The following is a 27,510-nucleotide window of genomic DNA, read 5'->3' on the forward strand; positions in this document are numbered from 1 at the left end:
TGCTTCACATATTTTTTTTTTTTAGTAAAATCTACATGCCACGCTTAAGAAGGAACTAGACATCCTAGTCCTGAAACAAATAAGCAAAACAAACAAACAAACAAGAGACAGGAATAGCCTAAAGTAACTGCTTCATCGATAGGCAACCTAGGGGTATAGATAGCTGTGTTTCATCTCAAAGCTTGGGCTAAGTGACGGGTGTGCACCTGTACGTAGAACACAGAGGGGAGTGTGTGTGTGTAAACTTTCACGTTAGAATAATAAAAGAATACAGGAGTATAAATAACAATAAAAGTATAAAGTATAGATATACTTTTTATTTATTAGTGATTTATTATTGCTCACGGTGTGTACACACACACACATTCTCAAGGTGTATGTCTAGATATAGATTACGATGTCCCTTGAGCAATTTACAGAGTAAGGACTGGCATTTTCTATAGGAGGGTTGAATACATCAAGCCGTATACTGGTAATTTCCCCCAATTCAATTAGGCAAATGTGTCAGTATGGAGCGGGCGCTTTTCAGGGTTGATTGGCTGATGTTAATAACTCTTGACTAAAAGGAGCGATTGTGGTTGTAAATATTGATTGTTTTCTTTTTGTCCTCGAGTTCGGGGGGACCACACCTTTAGGGAGTGGAGAGTGCTGGGAGGGGGTTGTTGTAATGCCGCACAAAAGGGGTGTGTGTGTGTCTTTTCTTTCCTGAACTCTGGTTTCATCGCCGGCAGGAGCTAGGCTGCGCCTCTCTCGCCCCATTGTCCCTGCGGCCCCCACTGCTTCAGGGTGTCCTCTCCCCCGCAGAGAAGGGAGGGCGATGCCTGCCCGGGAAGGGACCTCTATTATTCTAAAGGGGGGGGGGAAGGCAATTTGGAGAAGATTGGATGCCGAAGCCTTTCGGGGGGGGAGGGGAGGACGGGAGAGGAGAGGAGGCAGGTGTAGATGATATTTCTTCTCATACGGAAAGGCAGGATTTGAGGCCTAAGCTTTTTGGGGGGTGGGAAAGAGAAAGAAAGAAAGAAAGAAAGAAAGAAAGAAAGAAAGAAAGAAAGAAAGAAAGAAAGAAAGAAAGAAAGAAAGAAAGAAAGATTTCTGAAAAGGGCTCTCACACTAATTTCTGTCTCAAACAAGAGTCTTGAACCGAGAATCTATCTCTTTATCATTGAGATGTGTGTGTGCCCTTCAATGTGTTGTACGAAGCTCTCTCTAGTAAAGCAGAGAAGTGGTTGGTTGCCAAGTTGGGCTCAGTTAACAGGTTGGTTCTAAAGAAATTAGACCTGTATAAATAGCCTTTGAATTCACAGAAATAACTTGGTATTAATTTACCTGGTCACTAAAGAACCAGATGCTATGGGAAAAGCCTTCATTTCTTTCTAGTATGGACTTCAAGTGTTTGAAAATATATCAAAAATCAATAAGCAAATCGTGAATCCGCACAGAGAAAGAAATCCCTTGCTCCCAAACCTGAAGCAAAGACAAGTTTGCTCTCCTTTCCAGATACTCTCCGGACTGAGGTGTGCAAAGTTAGTTTTGATGGGTTGTGAGAGGGTCTAGCCTCACTAGAAAAGCTCTTCGTACATTTCAGTCCCTTGTGGAACTGTTCAAGATTTCGACTTTTTTTTTTCAGTAGACATCAACTGGGTTCTCTGGGATTTAGACAAAAGCTAAAGAGCCACTTTTAAATATCATCACCCGTTAACAAATATTTCCCAAAAATGAAAAGCAGCAGTTAATCATTAATGATCTTTCTTCTAATTGTCTGGTTTGTGTACATTTCTTTTGACTGCCAAATTCGAGCTCCCGAAGCAAGGTAGAAAGACCAGTTCCAGAAAATGTTTATTCACGGCCACAAACCCCAAACTACAACCATTTCAAAGGTTTAACCGGCCTTTAGTCAATAGTAGGCCAACGCTGATTTCATTGCAGCTTTACCGAAACACAATGACTTTCATATAATAGAAATAAAATGCATTAGGCCTGTGTGATGCCACTGTATTTGAAACATTAAGTTAAATGCCTGGCAAGTTGGCATTTTAAAGAGAGATGTGTTGTTGTTGTTTTCAGAGCGGTACTGGCAGCTAGATGGAAAAATAACTCAATGCTATCTAGAAAAGTCCACCATGGAATTTAGGCCTTAAGAAACAGAAAATAATTAATTGGAGAGAAATGGATGATGTACATTCATTCTTACACACACTATCCTCATCTGCATATGCAGGTATGAACATACCGTGTATACATCTGTTTATAGTTTTTTAAACGAAAATGTAAAGCATGCAATACTAACAAAGCCACTTCTCTCTCTCCTATTTTATTTTATTTTTACGTTATTTTAAGTCATGTTTCTTTGCCCACAAAAGCTACATGTAACACAACGGACACAACCGGTTGAAGGAATTGACAACAACAGGAAACAGGAATCTATTTTTAGGGTATAATATGGAGTTATATAATCAGCCAGAGTCTTCCTAAATGCCTCCAAGCATCTTCTGGTTCATTCATTCATTCATTCAACAACACCAAAGCAAAACAAAACACCACATTTGTATTTCTTATTCTTTTTCTTTGCACTAAGGCTTATTCTGACAATATAGGGATGGATTTCTGAGATTTATTCTCTGCTGTATCAGGGACCTAAAATCCAGAAGCTTTTTGTTTGTTTGTTTGTTTATTGTTTTGAAATGGAGTCTTTAATTAGTTTAAACTCCTAAGCATGTAAAAACAGGCGCTAGCTCAATGACCATTTTAGACCGTCTTATTGTAAAAAGGGCTCAAAGCAGTTTTCTATGCATTTTGGACATCGGCGCACCCCCCCGTAGGCCAACACCCGAGATGGTAAACCCTCATCAACACATACAAACATGGACACATTTTGAGCTAGGGAATTATTTACCCAAGAATTGCTGGAAAAGTCAGATAGGAACTAATTTTATAGAGCTATTATCATGTGTATTTTCTAGTTATCAGAACAATGCATCTAGTTACTTAGTTTCTGAGGGGAAAAAGGCCGGTAATGTTGTATGATTTCTTTATGGAGCTGTCGGTGATGTAGTGAAAAGAGCTTAAAAAGGGAGGTTATTTATTTTAAGCCGTGGAAAAAGCATGTGTGTGTGTGTGAGAGAGAGAGAGAGAGAGAGGGAGGAAAATATTGCTCCTGGCGATAACCTGGTAAAGATATATTAAAATACACCCTGCTCTATCTATCTATCTATCTATCTATCTATCTATCTATCTATCTATCTATATATCGTTAATTGTGTATTGCCTTTATTGACAGTAAAAAATTCTTGACTAACTAAATACACGGACTATGCATGTGCATAAATTCTAAATTTACAGCCCGGTCTGAAGGCGACTGGTTCACATGGGAGGCATGTTTCCTACATACTTTACTTTTGACATTGTTCACAAGCGTTAACTGCCCGGGAATGACGATTCCACAACAAATAAGCAAAAATATGCCTGATTAAAACCGTCCTTCCTTGGCAGCACCACTCTGCCTTCATTATTTACTGCTCCCAGAGAGCAGAGAAAGGCTAAACAAAATCTCTCTCCCTACATCTGCTGATCACATTTCTCTTTTCAGGCTCATACGCCTGTTTACCCCAAAACACATTACTGGTCTCTTCTGCCAGGATGTCATATTGCCATCGCCTTAATAGCAACTGAGTGGGAAGCAAAGGATCCCACAAAAAGAGGTCACCTCCTCAATATGAAAGCAAGCTATTTTAAGGAGAAGCTGGGGAGTTAAACGCTGCCAGTCCAAGAGTAAGAGCGGCGTGGAGGTTTTCTGGATTTCAACCCACTAGCATCATAACAGACAGGCAGGCGTCGATGGCTTTCCATACCGCTAGTGTGAAGGAAGTGGCAAGGGGGGAAAAAAACCCTCTGAGCCTGCAGATGGATCACACACGCAGCTTTCTGTATTGTAACGTGGGTCAAAATAATAGAACTCAGAAGGGAAAGATCCGCAGAGAGCCAGCCACTGTCTCTTGTACAGATTTGTAGCGAAGCCTGCGCTGTAATTAAAACCTTACAGCCAGATTAATTCAATGTGTTGCTCTGCAGCGGGTTTTCTTTTAATAGTCAAAATCCGCTTTACAATTGAATTAGGTTTAAGGACTATTTCTGCGAGGCTCTTCGCATTTGTCAGGGGATGGGAGATAATGTTATTGCCTAGCACATTCTGTCTTCTCCCAAGGTACCAGATCCAGGGGTCGACTTGGCTGGGGAACATGATCGGTGCGGGACCCATAGAATGCTTTGGGCAGGGAGCTAAGCATGGTGGCTTTGGCAGTGAGGGGTAAATATATACCTGCCATGCAAACAGCCAGGATACGAGGATTGAGCAAAACACACCAACACGACTGATCGTGTTCAGTTTTCTCTCTCTCAGACACACACAGACAAGTACGTCTGTCCCCAGATTCATGAGGGAAAATTCCCCAGTCTATCTCGAAACAATTTCAGATTGAATGCTCCCCCGAGTGTAAATGATCGGTGCCCTCTCTCTATTAGCAGCTGGGTGACAGACAAGAGAAACTTGTGGTTCTTTTTTTCCCTACCCTGCTCCTCTCCCCTCCTTTCTTTTTTTTTTTGAAAACCTTCCAAAAATTAAGAGTAATATTTCAAGATCTCTGTCAAGATGTCTCCAAAGCTTTTTTATTTGGCACGCCCCCCTAGTGCTCTGGTGGTGCTGAAATAAATGTTTTATTATATAGAAAGAAAGAAAAAACCCTTCTGAAAAACACACTTCAAACTTTCAAACTCCGAAATGCCCGACTTGGAAAAGCTCAGAACCTAATATAAACTCTAGGCCCTTTTAAGTCAGCCACAGGCTACAATTTCTTCTGCGGTACCAGCCAGTCTACCCCCAAACCAAACTCAGGGCTCAGGGTTTCAAGAATTCTTATACCTTCCTCTGATCGAGTTGCAGCTCTTTCGTCAATGTTTTAGACGCTCAGCGGAACGTGTCTCTTAAAAACATAGGGCTTCTAGTAGCATTCACGATTAGTATGTCACTTCAGCACCGTTTGCAAAATCGCCAGCTCCTTGGCAAGTGAAAGCAGACGCTTTAATTGCAGCAAATTATCGCGAGGTCCTCTTTTCATTCTGTTTCGCCCCAGTTTATTTTTAGTGCGCTTCAAATGCCTACACATTTCCCTTGTTGGGATCAGTGCAATTATTTACTCTACCTTTAGGGATGCATTTACCCACTGACTGGCAATGTAGTAAACACTGAAAAAAGTCAATCCCGTTATTGAGGTTTATTTAATATTAAGGGAGGTAAACATCGTGGTTTTACTTTTTCTTCAGGCCGTCCTCATTATCTGGAAGAGATTGCAATGAGCTGTTCCTATTTTTCCTTTCAATATTGTTGTTTCTTTTTCAGGATCTCGGTAGAGAGTAAAAACAAAGCTTAAAATAAAACTGGAATAGGTATCCCAGAGGGATTCATTATCTAAAAACTCTCTGGAGAGAAACCTAAACAGAAACCTGTGACTGGGACTTAAAAAAAGGTAGAACCCTCTTTAGCAACCGTCTCCCCCAAATTCCTCATGGTCTGATCATCTGGAGCAAAAAAGATCCTGACAACGTCACTAATTCACTTTCACTGGAGTATTGAGTTCGCCTGCCTGATTAATTGCTCTCACATACAACACTGAGATTTAATTTTCTGTGAGTGGAGATCGTCACCTTTCCCAACCTGGATGGCCCCCTGAATCATCACCCCACGACAAAGAGCATCGTGCACTGAACAAATGCAATAAGAAAGGGACGGAGGGAAGGGGGTAGGGATAGGCCAGGTATCTGTAGCACGAAAGGAGGGAGGTATCCAAGGATTCTGACAGATGGATCTGAAACGTATCAGATCTGGGTTAACATGCCTGCTTTGTGAATTGTCTGCATTTGAGAAACCAGGCCTCCTCCACTCTGCCCCTGGCAGGTTTTGTTACAAAGCGCCTTTAAAAATGTTGGATCCCCCTCTCCCTCCTTAAAGATCCGCTCCCTTCCTTTCTCTCACATTAGAATATTTCCACTCTCTGTGAAATAAAACAAAAAAGCTCAGAAGAAGTAGAAACGTTTGGGGTTTTTTGGTTTTTTTTTTTTTTTAACGAAAACATAAGTAACCTAATTTCATATCGTGGAAGTAAATTTCATGCTAGGATATATTTTGCATAACATGTAATCTCTCAGAGCCGGAAGACATTTAATTAAAGCCATACTCCGAGAAGTACAGTTAAAAGCGAAGTCATATCACCACATAACCTCATTCACATTCAGGATTCAGGACAGAATTCACATTGTTTTACTGTAGTATATCGCCTTCTCCGAGGCCTGGAAACACCAGAAATAACGCAAAGGACGTCAGGAAAAACGATAGTACTTGAAGCGCTAATAAATGGGGTTCCTTTATTTTGCCTAAATACCACTGCTCTCTGGTTCATGATTCAGAATTTCCGAGCAAAATAATTTAGAGGAATACAAATAAGATAACGGTTGGTATAGGATGGAGGTCAGTTTAAATCTCTGGGACAGTTGTATGATGTTATCACTTCACTCTGCGGCGCTGATGTCTTCTTAAGACTGTTTTGGAACACATACACCATCGGGTCTAGAATATATGGCACATTTCAGGGGGAAGCGGGTTGCTCTTGGGCCGTTTCTGAAACTTCCTGCAGTTCATACGAAAAAAGGGCAGGAATGCACTAGTTTTTTTCAACATCTAGTACCTGCCCCTAGCCCAATGTTCTTTCTGTGCATGTGCACAAGCGGCTAGGGACCGAGTTCTTAGAAAACCAGACACAAAACTCCAAATAGCCTGTCTGCTCATTTAAACGTCAGACTTCTGGAAATGGTTGTATTACACACGGCTGATCAGTGTGTGTATGAAAAGAGCCAGCAACACCAGTACCTTCATGGGATCTATAAGCTTTTATTCCCAGAAGAGTTTTGCCCCGCTGATAAATTTCTTATGGAAGTTTTTTCCTCCTCCCCTCTCAGGATTTTGACTAATCCGGTGTCATAATACTGGTTTAGCCCCAAAAGAAAGGGGAGAAATACCCACATTCCAAAACGTATGCATTTGGTAAAGAACTCTCAGCAGAACACCAAGGCTGCTCTGCTCAGAAAGGAGTATTCATCATTAGTCTTTTTTAAAGTAAAAGGACAAGATCATCTCCTAAATTCCAAATGGAAACAGTAGCCTTACTGCAAGGTTTGCTTGTTGGTTATCGTGTATAATACTTACACAGGCAAGGATATTTAATTATAAATTAATTATAAAGCCCCTTCTCCCCCTCCCCCATCTTTCTTCTGTCCAAGTGAATAGAAAAACTCCAGGGAATGTGTGGGAATAGGATCGGGCCCCAGGTAATAATTCTGTCTCCAGCAAATTTTGTCTCACAGGCTGCTAGATCTTTCTCCTTTCTGTGTGTGCTTTTGTAACTGGTGCTCTTAGTACGGTTTGATAGCCTTAAAAATGACTGTCTGTGCCCCAATAACGTGTAATTAAGATATTTTAGCTAGTTTTTTTTCCCTTTAAGGTGGTATCAAGACATTATAAAGGCGTGAAAAGAAAACAGCAGCAGTCCTACCTCACGGATGTGACTGTTTCATTTCACAGGAGATAAAATTCAGCGGTCAAATCAAATCAGAAAGGCTCTGGTTAGTCTCCATGTAGCGGTAATTAAAAATATTAATTGGCTGTGTCGACTGCTGAAGAAGACAAGTGTTGGTAAAAAAGCATCATTAATCCTCCAGTCATTAACATGCAGTAGTGGAAGCTGGGCTGATAGGACGCTCAAAGGGGCAATTTGTTTAGTAAGTGTTTCCCAAGACCGAAGAAATGATTTAAAAAAAAATCGTTTCCATTACTTAAAAAAAAAAAATCACTTTTATGTGGCACTAAGCAAAAGTCGGTGAAAGCGTTTTAAATGACCTAAGTGCAGTTTTAGAGGACTAAAGTTAACCCCCTCCTCCCCCGAAAGCCACAGCTCTCATTAATAAAAAGAAAAGGACTTGTGGCACCTTAGAGACTAACAAATTTATTTGAGCATAAGCTTTGGTGAGCTACAGCCCACTGAATGCATCCGCTGAAGTGAGCTGTAGCTCAGGAAAACTTATGCTCAAATAAATTTGTTAGTCTCTAAGGTGACACAAGTCCTCCTTTCCTTTTTGGGAATACAGACTAACAGGGCTGCTACTCTGAAAGCCCTCATTAATGTTGCTATCAGCAAGGGAGGCAGAGACGTGTCACTTCAGCTCTTACTGGTGTGTCCTAAGGGCCTTGCCCCTCCTCATCCCTGATTTCAGGAAGGTCCTGTTAAACTAGCCCGCAAACAGCTCTTCACAAGTTGTCAAGGCATTGATCACTGGGCCTGATTCTCCCCTTACCTGGAGTCACCCGCTGCAATGAATGGAGTTACACTGGTGACTGCGTGGAAGAGGAGGAAAATCCGCCCCATAATATGGAACCCGATTCTGCACTTCTTACATGCCCAGGGAAGCCACTGGCGAGCTTCGTGGGGCTCATTAAGAGAGCGCAGTATCGGGCCCGGAGTGGACTGGCGAGGAAACTTCTGCAACGGCCGAACCAAGTTTGCCAAACGCAAAAGCACGTTCGGGCAGATCCGCTGATCTCTGCCCCTCGAAGCGTCGGAGATAAGAGCCCAGGAGAGGGGAGATCTGCGAAAACGTCACGTCTGACCGGATACAGGGAGGGGCCTTGCTGCGCGGTGCAGTTAGACTCTCCTTTAATTCACCGACGGAAACCTGAAGAAGAAGGCAGAGCCGACCCGGCCACCCGTCCTTGAAATCGCGGCTCTTCCATTGCCCAGCCAGTGCAGGGGACCAGGCTGCTTCCCCCAGCCTGCCCCCCAGGCTGAGCCCAGCTCCCGGGCCTCCCGTCAAACCGGCTCAGTTAGCCTGAGCCGGGAGTGCGCAGGCCGCCTAGCTCCCCGCTCCCGGTGGCGGCCCTTCCCTTTTCTGCCAGCCGCGGTGAAAGCAGCGCGCCCGAAGACGGGCCAGCAGAACTCCCGGGCGGACCGGGGAGGGCGAGCGAGGAGCGGGCGTGAGCCCCAGGCCCCGCAGCAGCCGGCGCTGCACAGGGAGCCTGCTGAAGCCTGCTTTCTGGGGACTTGCCAAACAGCCACTTGCCCCTCCACGGGCGGGGAGCATTGCCCGCGCGCCCCTGCATTTCCCATCTCTCTCCCCTCCCCCCCCCCCCCCGCCCACCTACACGTGGTTTATTGACCGACCGACAGGCGACAAAGCCCCACTTTCCTGAGCGGCCCCCTCAGAACCGCCGCCTGCCCACTGCCCGGCCACCGCGGCCCCTCAGGGAGTGCGGCCGCCACCGGGGATTATGGATAGGCCTCGCCTAGGCCTTGCGACAGCCCCGCCGCCCCTGAACTCTCAGAGCCGCGGCAGTCCCTCGTGTGAACTCAGCTACTGGGCATGCGCGCTGAGGCCCAGCGAGAAACAGCCTTGCCCCGGGTTTGTCGAAAGAAAGTGACCGAGCATGCTCAGTAACCGATTTTTCGTATAATCTAGGACATTTCTCTCCTCCCCCCCACCCCCGCTCCCCGCCTTCAGTTGGGCTAATGGCCTGCAGCATCTCAGCTGACAAATAACATCTTGTTCTCTACAGAGAGAGGCGAGAAGGTAGACCATCATGTGAGACCGTCAGGCTCTTGTTGTTGGCCCCCTCATTTCAGTTATTGCCATTCACGAATTAAAGCACGTGTTTAAGGAGCTGTCTAAATGCCCCCACACTCTTCTCCAACCTAGCAGGCGTGAGCGCCGCGCTTTCTCTCCATTCCGCAAACTAGCTTTAAACCTTCCCCGGTTCAAGAAGCGGGCGCCCCAAGCTCAAGGCCACGGCTTGTTGTAGGGGATGAAATTTCCCCGATTACTGCAATGTTTCGGCATAAGGGAGTTGCCTGAGGCTTGGGCTCGTGCCTTAATCTCCATGGCCATTGTCAAACGAAGATGCTCCTTTCACTTAACACCGTGAACGTTTTGAAAGCCTGTTCTGCAAACAGCTGTCGTGCATGGCAGTCACATCGGCCACTTAATTGGGAAAGATTCACTCGCCTTACTGCAGCTCCACTTGTGGTAACCCCAGCCTACGAAGTAGCAGCCCCGAACTGCCGCCATCTATTTATAATTCAGCACCAGGAACCAAGGACCCCATTATGGGGAGTTTTGCTTAAGGACGCAGAATCGGCCCCTAGATTTCTGACACGCGATATTACTGGTTTACTATAAAATCCCTATGCCACCTGAGCTCCAGCATTACAATTCCTTGAAGCTATACTTTCCTTAAAGGGTTGTTGGGTTTTTTTTGATCAGCTGGGGGCCATGCGCCTCTACATAAATGTAAGTGGTAATATGCAAAGTCTTTATATACCACTTACTTTATTTCAATAATCATTTATTTTGGATTTAAGTAACACGAACAAACCTGAAAGGTTAGTGTGGCTGTATTTTCATAACAAGGGACTTTTCCTACATTAAAAAAAAGTATTAACCAGTAGAAAGTAAGATATGGGGTTTTGATGCTCTGATGTGACATTAATAATTGTTGCATCATGTAACTTCCTACATCTTGGTTTTAATTTGCAGGGAACCAAATAGAGATATTTGCAATTTTTTAGATAAGCCCTCTATGTAATAAATGGGAACATTGTGCATGAATGCTGTTTCTTCCTCTTTTCTTTAGAAGACATTATTAGCTCTGACAGCATGCAGCTCAGGTTTGGAGGAGAGGATTTTGTAAAGGGATGACAGACAGGAAGGGCAGCAATCATGGGCTTCTTGGGCTAAAGCTTTTTTTCTTTTTTATCAGAATGTTCTGTTCGATGCCATTTATCCTTGATGATAGAAAATTGCTCTGTTGCCAGGACGCTGCTGCTGAAATAGAGGGCAGGAGCCACATTTCCATTTTGCAGCTTGAAAGCTATTCAAATGAATGTGTAGAAAGGGGGGGGGGAATCTAGAAATAAACAAATGAGAATAAATGGAGTTCCCCTTTTCTTTCTTTTCCTCCCTCTTTTTTTGAGGGGATGGGGAAGCTTTTCATTTCTTACATCACATTTTTTGTTAATCAGTAGTTGGAATACCTGTGAAGTGTTGTAAATCAAGGGACATTTATTCTGGAGCTGCTAACGCTACTGAACATGTAAACATTTTAAAGAAACGTATGTATATGTGTGTGTATACACACCCACCCAACAGTTTTTATCTGTATGTCTATAGCTACACACGCAGAGAGAGAGAGAGAGAGAGAGAGAGAACTGCAAAAATGATCTTTCAACAGTCTTTCAATAAGTATGATTATCTACCAAGGCTTTTAAGTGTTGACTATTATGGAAACATATGCCATTCTAAGACTATTAAAACAGAAGTATTTAAATCGGAGTATTTACACTTCTTATCCACTTGCTTATTTTTGATCCTCTATTTTCACTTTATGTAATACACTAGTTATGTTTTAGATCTTTTCTGATTGCCAAACAGCTATGTACTAGTGCACATGACTAACGTTCAATATTTAGCCCAGGGAGGTTTGTTTACCTACATTAAAAGCTAGAAAAGGCAAAAATAAGTTGGGCCTCATATTTGTAAACCACTTTTATTAAAATGATAAATAATTCTGTTCTTCCTTGATGTTTATCCAACTTTCAGATCAGCTGAATAGTTTAAAAACAAATTCATGAAACCGGAGGAGAGGTTTTTTAAACAATTTGAATCTCTTGTTTCTTTTACAGGCTGCTGCTGTATCAGGCTAGAAACGTTGGCCATACCTTGGCTGAAGCTGTAAAAGCTCCCAAAGTGCCCTTTTACCACGAAATAACTTTTAAAGAATTCTAACTGCACTGGTCTGTGCAAAGTCTGGTGCCAGTGAGTCATGGGGTTTTGCAGATTATGCAGCGTCCTCTTAAACACAGAATTTTAAGTGACCATAATGTATATGGTGACATACTAAATTTGATCCGCTGGGATTTTTTCACTATGTCATTTCAACCGAGTTTTGCCTCCTATTAATCTATAATTAGCATGTTGGCTTCAAGTATAATGTATTCCAAAGTGGCACCTTGTTAGATGTGGTTCCCGTCTGCATTGAAGAAAACCTGAAGAAGAAGAAGAAAGAACTATGAGTGAGAGACATTGATATATTGGCCTTCACCAATAGCTTCTCCCTGCGTGTCCAATCCAGCCAAGCACAAGACTTCATTATTGATTTTTAAATCTCTCTTCAGCTGAAAGTATCACACTGCAGATAACAATGAAATATAATCACTGCTGCTATTAGATTATACTAAATACACAAATCCAAGGGCTCAAGAGTGTTCATTTTTCTAAATGATTAAGGTGATGTTTCTTGCAGACTTACCTGTTGGGGATATGCCTTTGTGCCTGAGCATACACATCAACTATCTGCCCAACAGGCAATTTTGGATATATTCATGTACAATATATACATTGTACATATATAATAATTACATATTAATTGTTTGCACTCTACGAAGCGTTTGTTATTGTGGTCCAAGACTTTTAGCGCTTGCAAATGGGACATCCTAACAAAACAAACAAAAAAAAACCAAACCGCCATCTATATGGCTCAGCATACACCTAGCTGGCTCAAGCTTGCACTCTAATTTAATATGGTCTCTGGGGATATTTTAATGAAAAGTATATGCATATATACACACTTTCTCCTGGATTGGACACTCATGGAAAAGCTATTGGGGAAGGCCAATAAATCTCCTCCCTCCCTCCTTGTTCTTTTTCTTCAGATTTTCTTTAATTGCAGAGGAGAATCACAACTAACAAGTTGCCACTGTGGAATGACCTTTGTATCCCCAAAGTGCAGTACATGAACAGTGTATGCATTTCCCAGCCTATCTTAGACTATGGAGCATTAAATTGTGTTTACACATTGCGAGACTCTTTTCCTCTCATGGGCTGTGGTCGTTTCCCTACGCTGACAGGATACGTCCTGGCCAGTTTGGCCTTCCAATGAAAGAATGAGCGTAGATAGTTTGATTTGCTGTTGTGGGGGAATGGACGGTCTGCCCCGTGGGAAGCAAAATGCTTTCTTTGCAAATGTTGAACTGCGTCCATAAAGCTAAGGGGTCGCTGATCTTACAACTCTTGCTCAAGCGACTAGATCTTGCTCTCAAGAGGAATCACAAGGAAGTCAACGGGCTAGTCCCCTGATAAGGATTAGCAGGATGGAGCCCTGAATCTACACTTGCATAAAAGTTTCTCTCTGGAGACATTGAAATTAACTGTCTCCCGGTCTGTATGCAATAGTTTAGAGACCAGGATTAATTGACTGTTCCCTAGACACACATTTTTGCAGTGTTATTACATTAGCCTTATCGTAAACACAGCCAGCGACCCATCGGGGCTGCTAAAGTCAGGAAAGTGACTGAAACACTTAGAGGAAGAGAAATCGCTTCAGTTTTCAGTATAAATGAGCTCTTTAGATACTTTTTTTTGTGTGCAAAGAACCATCAGCCGGTACAATTGTACACAATTGCCTACCCATTTAAAGCGAGAGTTTAGCTACTTGACTCTGTGTGTGAGTGTAGGGGACCCAGTTCTGTGTATCGGAACCATCAACACTCGCCTGTATCATCTCCGATGCTGCGGGTCCGCTGCACCGGGGTGGCTCTCCGATAGGTACTGGAGTTAAAATACTAAAGCTTTGGAGGAGGGACCGCTTTCCCGTCCCCGGTGGGGTGTGCAGTATGCACTAGTAACGGGGGCGGGTTTGATCACCGTCCCGCAATTTCTAGACAACGTGCGTGGCGTTGATTCTCGGGGTTGGCTTAAAAAAGCTGGAGTCGCACAAGCCCATTCGGGGTTCGCGGCGCCCCAGAATGTGACACCCAGAGCGAATGTAAAAGCGAAACACTGTGAATCTTTAACAGGATTTGGGGGGCGTGGGGAGTCAGATTTCCGCTAAAACGCTTTAGTGTGAAAACCCGCCGCGAGTTCCCTTGCCCTTGCGTCGCTGAACAGCGGCAGCAACAGCAGCTGTGTGTGTATGTGTCAGAAGAAAGTCATTATCGGAACGATCATGTTAATAATGTTTTCTCTCCCACACACAAACACACACACACTTAGTTCTGATGGAACCTGGAACCTACCGCCTGGCCCGAACTGCGCCAGCCCCACCTACTCTCAGCCCCCTGGGATATTTACACATGAAGGGCCAGATCCAAAGTCCATTGAGGTCATGGCAAGACTCCCACTGAGTTCAGTGAGGTTTGGATCAGCCCCATGTCAGGATGGTATTAGCATGATGCATAAGAAACGGAAAGGACTCTACATGGGCACGGATTTAAAAACTACTCGATGGGGAAATGCCTGTCAGCATTTACTGGTGTCCTTTAATTCAAAACTCGCCAAGTTCCATTTCCCCCAGCATCTCTAGGCTGCCTTCGTCCTTATTTGCCACCCCCTCGCCAGAGTTGGGTGATGTGCGATGCAAAGTGTAAAGAATTACATTAATCCCGCTTTGATCTCTAGTCTAAAGGATGATCACAGCAGAAATCAGGTCATCACAGAGACAGGCACCGCTGTGGAAATGAGCTTTTTGCAGGATATCTCCCTTGGCTTCAGGGCTTCCATTGCCAGGTGGCAAACCGCAGACGTGTCAATATAAAGGAACAAATTGCGATTTGCGGGTAGAGATTGAAGCTACTTCAATCCAAGCACTTGCTATTATCCAGTAGATTCACAGCCCGGTGTCTGTGCTTCCCACCCCTAGCCATCCGAAAGGTATTAACTTGTTGGACTTTAGAAAATATAAGATGATGCATGCAAGCTTAATGGCCTGGAAAGTAACAGCATCAATGGTTAAACCTCACTTTGGTTTTGGAGGAGGGGCTGGGGTGAGAGTCTAGGGTTGATTATGAACAGTTTACTTATTTGTAAAGGAGGACAGCCTTGGTGCTAACATCAATTAATTAAAATAAATTAACTAACTTTTTTTAAAGCTCCTTTTCCGCTAGGCTAGACAGGGTCATAGAGCACCGTGTGTGTGCAATAGCACCCAATCTGTTGAGAGAACTACCAAGACAAAGATGAGAAGACCTGGGTAAGTTTCAAAAGACCAGACTGAATTTTTGACTACGAAATATTGAAAGAAGAGGTGACAAAAGTCAGGAAAACTGCCTGCAAATAGAGTCTACAACAGGGACCGGCAACCTTTCAGAAGTGGTGTACCGAGTCTTCAAACAACAACAAAACATAGCCATTGCCATTGTCAAAACATTGTCAATACTGAATTTATCATATGAAAAAGGAAATGTGTTATAAACGAAGGAGAAACATTTATGCAGACATGCACTCGTTGTCTTGCACATTTCTTCCTTGGTATTTGATATCGTGCACACTACCATGCCCAGTCCACTCTATCTATCTATCTATCTATCTATCTATCTATCTATCTATCTATCTATCTATCTATCTATCTATCTATCTATCTATCTATCTATCTATCTATCTATCGGAGCTGGTAGTGTTGCCTATAATTAAGGTTGCCTGACACTTCCCATTGTAAAATCCTGTTTTCAGTTTTTTACAGTGACAAACTTTAACCATTCACGCTGAATATTTTCGTGTCCAGTGGAAAAAAATAGAATGTGATCATATAATTAAAGTCTATATCATAATCCATTCACACAAGGGAAATGAATTAAGGTTACACAGGCAACCTTAATTCTGGCTAGGGCTGTCAAGCATTTAAAAATTAATTGCAATTAATCATGATGTTAAAAAAATTAATAGTGATTAATCACACTGTTAAACAATAATAGAATACCATTTATTTAAATATTTTTGGATGTTTGCTACATTTTCAAATATATTTATTTCAATTACAATACAGAATACACAATGTACAGTGCTCACTTTATATTTATTTTCGATTACAAATATTTTCACTGTAAAACACAAAAGAAATAGTATTTTTCAAATTCACCTCATACAACTAGTGTAGTGCAATCTCTTTTCTATGAAAGTTGAATTTACAAATGTAGAATTATGTACAAAAAACCTGCATTCAAAAAGAAAACAATGTAAAACTTTAGAGCCTACAAGTCCACTCAGTCCTACTTCTTGTTCTGCCAATCACTCAGACAAACAAGTTTACATTTGCAGGAGATAATTCTGCCCACTTCTTGTTCACAGTATCACCTGCAAGTGAGAACATGCCTTAATGTGGCACTATTGTAGCTGGTGTTGCAAGCTATTTACATGCTAGATGCATTAAAGATTTATATATCCATTCGTGCTTCAACCACCATTCCAGAGGACATGTCCATGGTGATGATGGGTTCTGCTCAATAACGATCCAAAGCAGTGTGGACCGATGCATATTCATTTTCATCATCTGAGGCCATGTCTACACTTACTGGGGATCGACGCTGTTGCAATCAATACAGCAGGGGTCAATTTAGTGGGTCGAGTGAAGACCCGATAAATTGACTGCAGAGCACTCTCTGGTTGACTCTGATGCTCCACAGGAATGAGAGGAGTAAGGTAAGTCAATGGGAAAGCATCTCCCATCGACACAGCATGGTGTAGACACCGCTGTAAATTGACCTAACCTACGTTGATTCCAGCTACGTTATTCATGCAGTTGGAGTAGCATAACTTAGGTCAACTTACGCGGGTAGTGTAGACAAGGCCTGAGTCAGATACCACCAACAAAAGATTGATTTTCTTCTTTGGTGGTTTGGGTTCTGTATTTTCCACATTGGAGTGTTGCTCTTTGAAGACTTCTGAAAGCATGCTCCACACCTTGTCCCTCTCAGATTTTGAAAGGCACTTCAGATTCTTAAACTGTGGGTCAAGTGTTGCAACTATCTTTAGAAATCTCATATTGTACCTTTTTTCTGTTTTGTCAAATCTGCAGTGAAAGTGTTCTTAAATTGAACAACATGGGCTGGGTCATCATCTGAGACTGCTATAATATGAAATATATGGCAGAATGTGGGTAAAACAGAGCAGGAGAAATACGATTCACCCCCAAGCAATTGAGTCACAAATTGAATTAAGACAGTATTTTTTTAATGAGTGTCATCAGCATGGAAGCATGTCCTCTGAAACAGTGGCCAAAGCATGAAGGGGTATACGAATGTTTAGCATATCTGGCACATAAATACCTTGTAATGCTGGTTATAAAAATGCCATGTGAATGCTTGTTCTCACTTTCAGGTGACATTGTAAATAAGAAGCAGGCAGTATTATCTCCCATAAATGTAAGCAATTGGCTGAACAAGAAGTAGGACTGAGTGGACTTATAGGTGCTAAAGTTTTACATTGTTTTGTTTTTGAGTGCAGTTATGTAACAAAAAAATCTACTTTTGTAAATTGCATGTTCACATAAAGAGATTGCACTACTCTACTTGTATGAGGTGAATTGAAAAATACTATTTTTTATTTATAATTTTTACAGTGCAAATATTTGTAATCAATAATAATAATAATATAAAGCGAGCACTGTACACTGTGTATTCTGTGTTGTAATTGAAATCAATATATTTGAAAATGTAGAAAAGCATCCAAAATATTTAATACATTTCAATTGGTATTCTATTGTTTAACAGTGTGATTAAAACTATGATTAATTGTGATTCATTTTTTAAATCTCAATTAATTTTTTTGAGTTAATCTCATGAGTTAACTGCAATTAATCAACAGCCCTAATTCTGGAATTTCCTAACTTTTGGATGCTTGACTTTGCAACTTTAGCATTATTTTAATGTCATTTGTGTGTGTGTAATCTCTATATAAATTGAACCCAAATGAATATGTCTGGAACCTTGTCTGTAAATCCCTTTGAATCTGAGTTTGTTGATGCGTTGGATTTGAGTATCAAGAACAGATCTGTTCCTACAGTTTTGTGTCTGGGTCTGGCCTAAATCCTGTTTTGTGACTCTGGTTCAAATGTAGCCAAAGTCTTATGGCAATAGCTCATGAAATCTCATTGTTATGAATTTGAACACAGCTTGGAACCTGGCCTAAACTGGATCTACATGTGAATCAAAACATCACCTCCTCAGCTACCACTATTTAAGAGATCACATATCTGAGTGTTTAGGAGGTGAATATTTATCTATCTTTCCTTAGCTCTTCATTACTGATACCTCAAAATGCTTAGGTTTTATTAACAGTAGCATTCCTTAGACTACTACATCCTGTAGCAGCAACCTTAACGGAGTTAAGTTTTTTTTAATAACTATGTAGGACTAATATAGGGTGTAAGAGGTCCACAGGGTCTCTATAACACAGATCCCATGAGCTCTGCAAGGCTCCTGGTTACCACCAGACTCCACTGCCCTGCAGATGTCATGAACTCCACAAAGTACAAGGGGATCCATTCACAAGGGGGTTGCCACTTTAGGTGCATAAGTCCAACATTTAGGCCCCCGCTGGTATTCACAAAACCACCACTCATCTACCAACCACCAGAAGGCAAACTACTTATACACGCACTACAACCATTATAATTAGATACAATTATTAATAACTGTAATAATTACAACCTATTTTCTTCTTCTAATACAGTCTGCACATGTTTTTAAGGAGATTTAACCATGTGGAAAATCTGGAGTAGTCACAAACCATTTTTTAGCTAGAGGGATACAAAGAAATGTTACACACATGTTAACATTTCAAGGCAGAGCAATTTTGTAATGATCTGAAACTCAAAACACTGTTTGACAAAGTTTATCCAAACATTGCAAAAAATTGTACTTAAGCCTTCAGAGTAAACATACAAAAAAAAAAAAAAAAAAAAAACAACATACAAAATGTGAAATTCTACTAGATCAGTGATTCTCAAACTTTTCTATATCATGATCCCAAGTTACAACAGAAAATATTTCAGGACCCACTTCCCATTTAGCCAACCATATGGAAAGGCAGGGTGGTCATGATCCCCTGAAACATGTTTGTGACTTTTAGGTTGAGATACCATGGCCTAGATGATGGTAGACCCACCAACTGGAATATCTAATCAGGAGAGACAAAAAGAGAAAGGTTTCAGAGTAACAGCTGTGTTAGTCTGTATTTGCAAAAAGAAAAGGAGTACTTGTGGCACCTTAGAGACTAACCAATTTATTTGAGCATGCTCAAATAAATTGGTTAGTCTCTAAGGTGCCACAAGTACTCCTTTTCTTTTTTTAAAAAGAGAAAGAAAGATCTTATTCAGGATTTATTTATATAGCAGAGGTTGTAAGGATGAATAAGTGATAAGAAAGGAGCAGAAGGATGGACCAGTGGGTAGGGTGTTAATTTCGGATTTGGAAGACCTGGGTTTAACTCTCCATTCTGCCACAGCCTTCTTATGTGATGTTGTGTAGGTCACTTAGTCTCTCTGTACCAGCTCCCCATCTTTAAAATGTGACTAACAACATTCCCTTACCTTACAGGGCTGTTATGCAGGTAAGCACACTAAAGATTATGAAAAAACAATGAGGAGTCCTTGTGGCACCTTAGAGATTAACAGATGTATTTGGGCATAAGCTTTCATCAGCATCTGATGAAATGGGTTTTAGCCCACGAAAGCTTATGCCCAAATAAATTTGTTAGTCTCTAAGGTGCCACAAGGACTCCTTGTTGTTTTTGCTGATACAGACTAACATGGCTACCACTCTAAAGATTATGAGGTGCTCAGATAGGATATTTCCATCTAATTCTTTCAGCTTCTGTCTGTTAAATCCCCAGGAGGGATGGGGCACATGTGGCAGGAATCTGTCTATGTGAGCCTGGATTCAGAGAAAGGAAAAGCCAAGTCAGTGATTAATCATAATCATACCTAACAAGGCTTCTTTTTTATTGCTTTGTAGGCCTGATCCTACATGCAATTCTCAGATAAAATTGTCCATTGAAATCAAATAGTAATTTTGGCTGAGAATGACTAATGGGTTGGGCCAGATCCTCAGCTGGTGCGAATCAGCACCAGTCCATTGAAGTCAATGAAGTTGTGCTGAGGATCTGCCTCTAAATGCTTACACTGTCTGAAAAATATTTTTCAGATCAGCATATTTAGAACAATTTCCCGCATGTAAGAGACAAACCATTATACTGCTGAACTGCCCAATGGAAGCAGTTTTAACTACTATATAGGGGTTTGTTGAAAAAGGGAAAATAATCAGCTATTCTCCTCTCCCTCTATAAGGGCTGGTCTAATGCCCATTAAAGTCATTGGGAGTCTTTCCATTGACTTTGGTTCATGGAGTTAAGCATGGGAAGAGGAGAACAGAGCCCTTTGGCTTTTAATTAAGGTTACCCAACTTGTGAAAAGTAGTTTTTCTCCAAAGTTAGATCTCTTTGCTCCACTATTTCATTTTTACATGTCCCACCCTAGTTCCTGCCTCCTTGCCAGACCAGTACACGTCGCACCAAAATTTCAGCCATTCAATGTAAGGAAACATATTGAATTTAACATGCTTCTCTTGGGAAAAATGCTTTTGCCCTCCATAACTGATGTCTGTTACATATGAAATATGTTCACAAAAAGAAAAGGAGTACTTGTGGCACCTTAGAGACTAACCAATTTATTTGAGCATGAGCTTTCGTGAGCTACAGCTCACTTCATCGGATGCATACCGTGGAAACTGCAGCAGACTTTATATACACACAGAGAATATGAAACAATACCACCTCCCACCCCACTGTCCTGCTGGTAATAGCTTATCTAAAGTGATCATCAAGTTGGGCCATTTCCAGCACAAATCCAGGTTTTCTCACCCTCCACCCCCCCACACAAATTCACTCTCCTGCTGGTGATAGCCCATCCAAAGTGACAACTCTTTACACAATGTGCATGATAATCAAGTTGGGCCATTTCCTGCACAAATCCAGGTTCTCTCACCCCCTCACCCCCCTCCCAAAAACCACACACACAAACTCACTATCCTGCTGGTAATAGCTCATCCAAAGTGACCATTCTCCCTACAATGTGCATGATAATCAAGGTGGGCCATTTCCAGCACAAATCCAGGTTTTCTCACACACCCCCACCCCCATACACACACAAACTCACTCTCCTGCTGGTAATAGCTCATCCAAACTGACCACTCTCCAAGTTTAAATATGTTGTCCAACATAGTCACATCATAGTGGATATGATACTTTTCTAGTCCTTGTTTCATTCTAAAAGGCAGAATAGTTAAATTGTCTTGTTTCTGAGGTTATGAAATGTATCTGATTGGCTGTCCGCTTGGAGAAACAGAGGCCTTGTCTACACCACAGAGTTTTGTCAACAAAAGTCAGCTTTCATTGACAAAATGGTGGAAGCGTACAGACTACAGTGCTCCTTCCAATGATAAAAATCTCCTGCTTTGCTGACAAAATAAAACCACCTTGATGAGAGGCATAGAGTTTTTTGCGGCAAAGTGTCAGTGTAGACACTGCGCTTGGTTATGTCACTGTAAATGGCCTCCAGGAGGTCTCCTGCAATGCTCATCCTGACTGCTCTGGTCAGCAGTTCGAACTCCATTGCCCAGTACCTAGGTATACAGGTATCCACCCCTCCCCATTTAAAGGCCTGGGAATTTTTGAAATTCTACTTCCTGTTTGCTTGGCATGGAGAGCTCACATTGCATCTTCCCATCTGACCATGGTGGCTCCATGCAGCAAACGCTGTCCCACTTGGAGCACACATGAGTTGTTGGATCTGCTGGCACTGTGGGGAGAGGAGACTGTGCAGTCCCAGATCCTCTCCAACCGTAGGATCTTCGATACCTATGGGCAGATTTCTCATGGCATGTTGGATAAGGGATACAAATGGAACATGTTTTGCTGTGCAAAGACAAAGGTGCTGAGGCAGACATACCAGAAAGCAAGGGAATCAAACCATCACTCTGGTGCTGTGCTGAAGACCTGCTGCTTCTATAAGGAGCTAGATGCCCTCGTTGGTGGCGACCTCACCTCCATCACCAAGAGACCCATGGATACTTTGGTGGGGCTGGACACAGCAGACAGCAGAATTAACCCCAAGGACAAAGTCATGGATGAGGAGTTTGAGCAGGAGGACAATGTGGAGTACGCAGGGTCATCCCCCTCCCCGGGGCCAAACTCACCCTGTTCACCCAGATTGTCAAGGGACAATGAGAAACTGATTTGTATTTAAAAAGAAATGCATTTTACTATAATGATTTGATGTTGTGCACGAACTAAAAATCATGCTTCTTTTTATTGATTCTCGTTCTTCTACAGATGTGGCCTTCAGGAGAACCTCCTACACAACAGCAGAGTGCCTCCACCAGATAAGGAAGCAACCAAGGAAGAGTAAGGAGGACATGAGTCAAGAGATGCTCCAATCCTCAGAGGCCAAAAAACAAGAATGCAGGGCATGGAGAGAGACTTTAAAAGAAAATTATAAAATATACAGGCAGGACAGAAAGGAGAGTCAAGAGTGAATTTTAGTGGTTCAGGAGCAGATTATAAAAGTGATGGAAGAGCAAATGGAGATGTTGAAGTCCCTAATCATGCTGCATGCGACATTCATGATGCTTCCCCGCCACCACAGCCGATACAGAACTGCTTTCCATGCCCCCCTGAAACTCCTCCCATATATTCCTTGCAACTTCCTGGCCTGTCTAGGTACCCCATTTATTCCATCCCTTCTGACAGCTTCAAAATGATAGCTGGACATACACACAGCTATAAGAGCCTACATTGATGTTCATTGTTATCTCCCTTCCCACCAAGCCTTTTGTGTGTGTTGTTAATTAGTATTTAATAAAAACAAACTCTCTGAAAGATAATCAATCTTTATTTGTGTCCTACACATGGTGGTTGCTGCTGGAATTAATACACAGCAGCAATCTGATCATTTGCTGAGTACAAATCATGGTCAGGAATCATCAACATTTTCCTGCAAGTTAACAAAGCATGGCAGAGTGCTGTATAGAAAGACACCTTACTGGAACTCATTGTCCAAATGGTGCCTCAAAGCCTTCCTGATTCGAATAGCCCCCCATTATGCCCCTCTAATAGCCCTGGTATCTGGCTGCTCAATATCAGCTGCCAGGTGATCAGCGTCCACATTTTACCTCCGGGAAAACGTTTCACCTTTAGCATCACAACTATTATGTAGTGCACAGCAGGCTGCTATGACCATGGGAATATTTTCCTCATTTAGGTCTAACCTGCCATAAAGGCAGCGCCAGTGCACTTTTAATCTGTCAAAGGTGCATTCCACAGTCATTCTGTACTTGCGCAGCCTATTGTTGAAGTACTCCTTGCTGTTGTCCAGGTTTCCTGTGTAAGGCTTCATCAGCCATGGCTTGGTCTCCCAGAATCACTATGATCATTTCAACATCCCCCACTGGAATCTTCTGGTCTGAAAAGAAAGTCCCTGCTTGCAGCTTTTTGTACAGGCCAGTGTTCCTGAAGATGCATGCATCATGCACCTTCCCTGATCACCCTGTGTTGATATCAATGAAATGCCCATGGTGAACCACAAGTGCCTGCATACTATAGAGAAGTACCACTTTCTATTAATATACTCCCATGCAAGATGGTCTGGGCTAAAATTGAGATATGTGTACTATCTATTGCCCCGCCACAGTTAGGGAATCACATTGCCACAAAGCCATCCACTATTTCCCACACATTGCCCAGAATCACTGTCCTTTGTAGCAGGAAGCAATTAATGGCCCTGCACACTTGCATTAATGCAGTACCAACTTCCCAACTCCAAACTGATTTGCGACCGACCAGTAGAATTGTAGTCTTGCCAGCTTCCACACAGTGATTGCCGCACACTTGTTCACTGAGAGGGCAGCTCTTGTTTTGGTGTCCTTGTGCCACAGGGCTGGAGTGAGCTCCACCCACAGTTCCAGGAAGGTGGCTTTCCACATCAGAAAATTCTGCAGCCACTGCTCATCATCCCAGACTTACATAATGATGCAATCCCACCACTCTGTGCTTGTTTCCTGAGCCCAAAAGCAATGGTGCACCATGTTTAGCTGCTCTGTGAATGCCAAAAGTAATCTGTGTTGTTTCTTTCCCTGGCACACAGCAGGTCAGACAATTCTTAGTCCTGTACAGATTGGGAGCTTATGATATACTGCATGGCCATCCGCGATGTGTTCATAACAGTGACCACAACATTAGAGAGCAGTGAGAAGCAGAATTTCATTTTGTGACATTTCACGTCTTTTGAGTACACAGAACGACAAGCAGCACTTGTTCATAGGAACAAGCCGATTCAGCTCTGCTCACCGGATTCCTTTCCAAGTGGCACGTTTATTGAGTCCTGGTTTGGGGTGTCCTTCTCAAAGCCTGTTATATCTCAGGTGGTGCACCCTTTTGTGGGGTCTTGTTAAACACACAGGATCAGACAAGAGCTGTATTAAGTGTGGTATGAGAACCTAAAAGCAGTGTTCAGGGGAGGGGATGCCAAACCCTTCACTCAGCAGTAACACAAAAGGGGGCAAATGTAAAGCAGAAAATGGGGAAGAGAAAGGTCATCCAAAGGAAGTACCTTGGGACAAAGAAAGATGATCCTGGTGAAAAGCTTATCCTTTTCTAAAAAATAAAAAAATCATCTGTGATTGTGTAACCCACTGTTCAGTGTGTTACATATTTCCCTTTGTGACTGATCCGGAGAGGATCTGGGTTTGTTATAGCTACCAGCAAAAGCCATGTAACCCTTTAGCTCAAGCTGTAGAGGCTTAATATGCTCTTAACAGTGGAGGTCCAGGTTCATTTCTTAATGATGACCAAGCTAGCAGTATTGATAACTGTATGCCACAAGGATACAGAATGTAGGTTATTATCAGGGTTATCCTAGCACTCACCTCTCCTTGTTATTTTATCCCAACAGATGAGATCAGGAGATGCTCTCACAGATAATCCCTAGATTTTCATATGTTGGATCTGGAGGCAGGGTCTTCTCACTGGAGGACACACAAATCCAGAATTTGCTTCTCTCATTGATCTCACAGGGCCTGAGCATGTTGTTTTTCACGGCAAGCCTTATCTAGTCACTCAGGAGTATGCTGAGGGGTGGTTTATCCCTGTGGAGAGGTAGGGCTGAATTTCTTTTACTGGAGGGTTGGTTGAGTTCTGGTCAATTGACTTATGTCAGTTTTGCAGTGTTTTAGTTTAGTGTGTGGTTGCAGGATTTATTGTGGCTAGAAAATGGGATAGGCACATTCTATACATTATATGGTATTCAGTCCTTAGTTTTCTGCACTGGCAGATCAGGCTTTGAGTGGCATTACTCTTTTAGTGCATTTCTATCTATCTATAATAACATGATCCTGTTCACCCCCTTCATTGGTCCCAGCAAGGTTTTCTATTTACATATATTTTGCTTCTCAAGTGTTCTTTATTTTGGCTTTAAGGTAACAAATGAGATTCCTAGGGCCTCATTCTCCTCTCATTCACGCTGGCTTCCACTTGTGTTATTCTACTGGCTCCTGATTCACACACTCATGTAAATGAGTGAAGAATCATTTCATTACCTGCAATAACACGGACCAGTTTAGTAAGACCATTGGCAGAGAACCAATCCTTATTCTGCTGAAACCACAAGGCTCCAAAAGCTGACTTTAAAGGGCATCACTGGAGCAGAGAGGTCTGTACAAGAATCACAAGGGAACTATATCACATATGGAAGATCATATAAATTATGACCACGTTTCTTAATCAAGCAATAATCTTTAGGAATATTCAAGTCATATTCTTCAAATAATGCTCTTTACAGTTAGTAAGGGACTACATGATAACACTGTTAGCTATTTCTCCTGTCAGATAACATCTGATGGCCAAAACACATTTGACAGACATATACGGACTTCCTTTTGGGTGAACTACAAAGAAACATATAGGTCAGTTTGATCCAGCCTTTCATCACAACTTTGAAAATATAAGTTTTTACAATGGAATAGCATCTTTGCAGTACCTAGACTGTCAAAAACCACAATTTTAGTAATTGTTTATGCATTAGGGAAACCTCAACCTAAATCTGAAACCATGTGAGTGTGAAAAGAGCAACAGCTGACATTTCAGAGTAACCATTATGATCAAGCTGGAGATATGAGTCATCATGATCTGTCTGACAACAAGGAGGGGGAACCCCCCCGCAAAAACAACAACCCCCAACCAAGGTTGAAGAGGCATGGGCAGATTTCAAATGTCATTTCAGATGCCAGCCCAAGTGCATTACCAAGCAAGGAGACTTTCATCCCGCATGTAGGGAAGCAGCTCCCAACTGGTTACAACTTTGAAGAAGCCCAAATGCACATGTGGTTCCATTAGAGGTCACTTGTGCTTCAGACAGCCAAAATAGGGGGGGAGGGATCCAGTGGGAAAAAGAGGTTAGCCCTTGAAGAGCTTCAGAATTTTGATAATTTTTATCGTTTTTGAAAAAATATCACCCAGTGCTTTCTGGCATGCCACCTCCACAGATATGTACACCAGTTAGATCGCAGCTTTTCATGAATTGTGGAGGTCAGCATACTTCCTTCTGATCTGAAGATAACAAGAGCTGGATGATTTCTCTGTGTCTTAGATCCATAGATTTCAAGGCTAGAAGGGACCAATGTGAACTTCTAGTCTGACCTCCTGTATAACACAGGCCATAGAATGAATGTCCCCAAAATAATTCCTAGTGCAGCACTACGTGTGAGTTTAACGCCAATCTTCTAGACTTTAAATTACTGCCTAATTTCCTTCTCATGATGCCTATAATGAATCTCACTGATTTGTGTAGAAAAACCCCTCTATTGTTTCACTTCCCTGCCTTTGTCTGCCTGTCTATCCTTACTTAGACTGTAAGCTTTTTGGGGCAGGGACCATCCTTTCGTGTATGTTTGGAAAGGACCTAACACTCTGTGGGAACTATCACAAATGAATAGTAATTGCACACCTGCTTTCTTTATACCAAAACAAGGCATCCACAATGTGAATCTAACCATGGAATGAGGCCCTCAAATGATTTGTGACATACAGGTGCTGTGAGAACACTGGCTGACACTTCTGAAGCCATGCAAAGGACTCTGGGCTGTTTGAGACAATACTATGCTAAAGCACAATAGGGAACCATTGGTGTGCAGTAGCAGGATCGTAATGGACCAATCAGTTCACACCACGTTAGCGGCTTTAGAAATCCCACTCCTGTAGTGCTCATTTCCCCACTGTGTAGACAAGCTCTCAGACATGGGAGATGTGTGGTGAAATCCTCTATACTGCTTTGAAAATCTCAAGCATTTTGTATATTCTCACCAAATAAATGACAGATACCTAAACATCTCAAACAATGTTGCTAAAGTTATCCTCAGAAATTAGATAAATACATAAATATATATTAGGAACCAGACTCCTAAAATCCCTGTCATGTTCATTTGAAAAGATACTATTAAACAACCAGTAAATATAGTTCCATAATTTTCTTGCCTTCTTTTGTCTGTGGAGGAGGGTAATATGGCTAAAGAGTGCTGACCTGTGCACTTACACTAGATA

At 42.1% G+C, this 27,510-nt stretch overlaps 1 long non-coding RNA gene across 1 annotated transcript in view; it reads left to right on the plus strand.

The window, feature by feature from the left end:
• The window catches only part of LOC140906060 (uncharacterized), a 31,126-nt gene extending 8,324 nt beyond the window's left edge, over positions 1-22,802 (plus strand). The window contains exon 2 of the long non-coding RNA XR_012157031.1: positions 22,252-22,802. This is a non-coding gene — a long non-coding RNA (uncharacterized LOC140906060). The remainder of the gene's footprint in view (positions 1-22,251) is intronic.
• Positions 22,803-27,510: the final 4,708 nt, after the last annotated feature.

Source organism: Lepidochelys kempii, chromosome 2 (genome assembly GCF_965140285.1).
Source record: "Lepidochelys kempii isolate rLepKem1 chromosome 2, rLepKem1.hap1, whole genome shotgun sequence".
Taxonomy (NCBI): domain Eukaryota; kingdom Metazoa; phylum Chordata; order Testudines; family Cheloniidae; genus Lepidochelys; species Lepidochelys kempii.